This window comes from Dufourea novaeangliae, unplaced genomic scaffold (genome assembly GCF_001272555.1).
Source record: "Dufourea novaeangliae isolate 0120121106 unplaced genomic scaffold, ASM127255v1 scaffold287, whole genome shotgun sequence".
NCBI classification, from domain to species: Eukaryota; Metazoa; Arthropoda; class Insecta; order Hymenoptera; family Halictidae; genus Dufourea; species Dufourea novaeangliae.
The window spans coordinates 348,757-352,569 of record NW_015374165.1 but is presented as its reverse complement, the minus strand read 5'-3'; positions in this window follow the sequence as shown (position 1 = coordinate 352,569).

Genomic DNA, 3,813 nt, shown 5'->3' with positions numbered 1-3,813 from the left:
TTTAACATGTTGTTACAGCCCTTTAATATAATCTCCTTGGTAATCCATGTACTGCTTGCCAGCGTTTGGGTAGGTTTTGAATATTAGTTAATTCTTTCTTGAAGTTGAGCTTTATAATACGTCAGCTCACGACCGTACTAAATGCAATCAAGTCAGAATAATGATTACCCCGCATGGGTTCCTTGAGTTTTGAGAACAGATCGTAGTCGGGGGGACTCGTATCAGGGCAGTACAGTGGGCGAGGAAGCGTTTCTCATCGATATTTTTCGAATAGAGTGATCATTGACACTACCAAATGGCCCGCTTTACAGATACGCTCAAACATCGACAAATGATCGGAACACTTTGACTAGCATTCTTGCGTAGGGGTGTGCGAGTACTCGAATTATTCGAGTAACTCGAACTCGGAGTCAAATAATGATCGGTCGGTCGAGCTGAGTCGAGCGTTCGAATTTTTCAAGCTACTTGAAATCGACGAACTGTTCGGAAAAAATGCGAGCTACTTGAAAAACTCAAACGGCTTGAATATTCGAGCACTCGTAAGACTTCGATTTACTTGAAAATGAATTTTCAGCTAGAAAATTTTCGAATTACTCGACTATATTCGAATTGCTCGAATTATTCGAACATTTATCTATTTATTATCAAATACTAATCTAACTGTAAGGAAGAAAACTGTAGGAATCTAATTTAATGCTCTGGAAACATATTTCTTCTACGTGCTCAGTTAATAATTTTATACGGGCTAAATTTTTATATATCATAAAATTATATAAAAAAAAATTTCGAATAATGCATAAAAGATTGTTACGTATGAAGAATTTTCTCTCATACCTCTCGCTCTAATAATCTGAGCTCGCACCCTAACCCCGTTTCCACAGCGTGGTAACCAAAGAACTAGGAAGCGTGACGTAACCTCAACCGTCAGAGATTTCCTTATATGGATTTATTTGTTATTCAAAGTTCGAATAAAAAAAGTATCTTTTTTCGAAGAGCGTTGAATGAATAAATTTATTTTACGAGAATTATCCGACGAATAGAAGTGTCGAAGTTGTAGAATAGTGGTGTCGAATAAAATTTTCATCTTTCATCTGCATCTTTTTTTCGCAGGCTTCGAATAAACCTTCGAATAACCATAGCCAGCTCGAATAACCGCGCTGGCGAGCATCGAGCGTCGAATGTCAAAGACCAGCGACCGACTATCGGCATACAATGTAAGCAGACGCAGATGAGATAAGGAATCACGCATGAATGAAAATTTAAATTTTTGCAAGTTTTAATACACTTTAATGAAAGTGTCACGAATGAATTGAAGATATTCTCCCGATGAAAATGAATCCAAATTTGAGTGTAATTGAACAATTTTTACTCATACGTAATGTTGCGATAAAAATTATACATATATTATTGAAAATAGTCTGAATAATGTTATGTATGGACTCATAAAATATGAAAATTGTATTCGACACTACGAATTAAACGTTTCAAATAACTAATAAAGATAAAGTATCTTTTATTCGAACAGGTATTTAAATAATTTTTTATCTAAATAATGCCCAACTCTGCTTTGTACGTTGGGTAGTGACGACGTTCTTTGCACAGTATCATCGTTATATTTTCAAATAATTATCTGTTCTGCGTCATTAGAGAAGAATACAAATGTAGTGCTTGTTGTAATACGATACAACGTAGTACGTGATAAATATCAGATCATTTGATTGATCATTTACATGCTCTCTGTGATTGTTCTCAATGACAGTGATAGAAATATACATGATGTTTCTATTTATTTACGAATGTCAGAGATATTTACTGATCAGGCAGCATTAGCTATGCTTTGCTAGCTAATCCTATAATTGTGAGTATTAGAGAAAGTGTCATAATGGCGAGTGGTAATAACGATACAGTAGTGAAAAATGAAGATATTCGTGAAGTGATAAGTGGTATAGCTGATGAAAGCATTATTAATTCTAAACCTATTCGTCGTAATAAAAGTTCTGTATGAAAGCATCAAAGGACTGAATCGGGTACAAAGTATATGTTTAATTTGTAATAACACGTTCACAACGAAATGTGGAAGTACTACGTCTCTTATGAGACATATAAAACCAAAGCACCCAGATGTATTTGAATCCGATTCTGTAGAATCGGTGCCATGTGAAACATCAGCTGAAAATAATTTTGTGTCGTTGCGAAAGAAAGCCAAGCTAGACAAAAATTCTCGGAGAGTTCAATCATTAACGAATGCTATTGCTGAAATGATAATATTAGACCTTCAGCCATATAGTATATTCAATGATGAAGACTTTAAAAATTTTGTAAAAATTGCAGAACCTCTATATCTGATACCATCCCGGACAACGTTCGCTCGAAATATTATACCACAAATGTATCTAAAGGAAAAAGAGAATATAAAGGGAATCATTTCAAATGATTTACAATGTGTATGATATCATTTTTCATGTAATTATCTTTTTATGTTATTTTTAAATGAGGTAATTTAAAGTCTTTTAACTTTTTTTTAATTAAATAATACATTCATTCACGTATTTCATTACGTACGATGGCCTTCAGCCTTCGGCTCGTAACAGTACACATGTATTTATTTGCTTATTTATTTACTTAGGATGATATAATGATTGAATCATTTTCTACGGATGGTTGATGGATGGACTACGCGTGCAACAGATGAATATATTTCATGAACTAATGAATATATTCTAATATATAATAATCCATTATTATAACAATAATTTTGAAGGACTCAATAAATATATGCTCGGTATTTACCATTACACCACATCTCATACAAGTCGGAACTTAAATCAGTTTCTTACAGATTCCTTAAACGAATGGGGCATTGATTCACAGAAGATTAGTTGTTACTTCATCACGGATAATGCTACCAACATGATAAAAGCAATAAGACTTTCTCAGCAATGGATTCGTATCCCGCGTTTCGCACATACGTTACAGGTAACTGTCAATCAATGTGTATTTGATGAACATACTTCAATGAGTATACATTGCAAAATTTCGATAAATTTCTGTAAATTGTACTGACAGTGTTTTGTATATTATATGTAGTGACGCGGAATAAGGTTAAATGAACAATAAATTGTTCATAACATTTTTCATTTTAATTTCAGTTTATTTTTAAACATTGGTTTCCAGTTAATGTCTCTTTATTGTATCCTGGAAATTTTCGTCGATAATCATTTACAATCTGTAAAACGTAATCTTTATGTACTCATTCTGTGTAAATAATTTATTGTATTCTTCCATTAATTTAATCCCTCTCCCTGCCTTCAACTTGGTCCGAAAATACAAGTTTCATTAAAGCATTGGAGTTAGTAAATAAACTTCGAGTAGTTAATGCTACAGCAGAGAAAGGGTTTAAATTAATGGAACAACATAATAAATTATTTACAAATAATGAAGAATATAAAGATTACGTTTTACAGATTGTAAATAATGATCGCCAAAAGTTTTCAGAATAAAAAAAAGAAACTTTGGCCGGGATTCATAGTCACTACTTATTCTTAAGCAAATGCTTAAATCCCCAGTTATGACGTGTAATAAATGTATACGTGTATAAGTATGAACTACACATTCATAATTGGGGACTTAAGCATTTGCTTAAGAATAAGTAGTGACTATGAATCCTGGCCAAACTGGAAACCAACGTTTGTAAATAACCTGAAATTAAAATGAAAAATATTACGAACAATTTATTGTCCATTTAACCTTATTTCGTGTTACTAGATATAGTATACAAAACACTGTCAGTACAATTTGCAAAAATTTACCGAA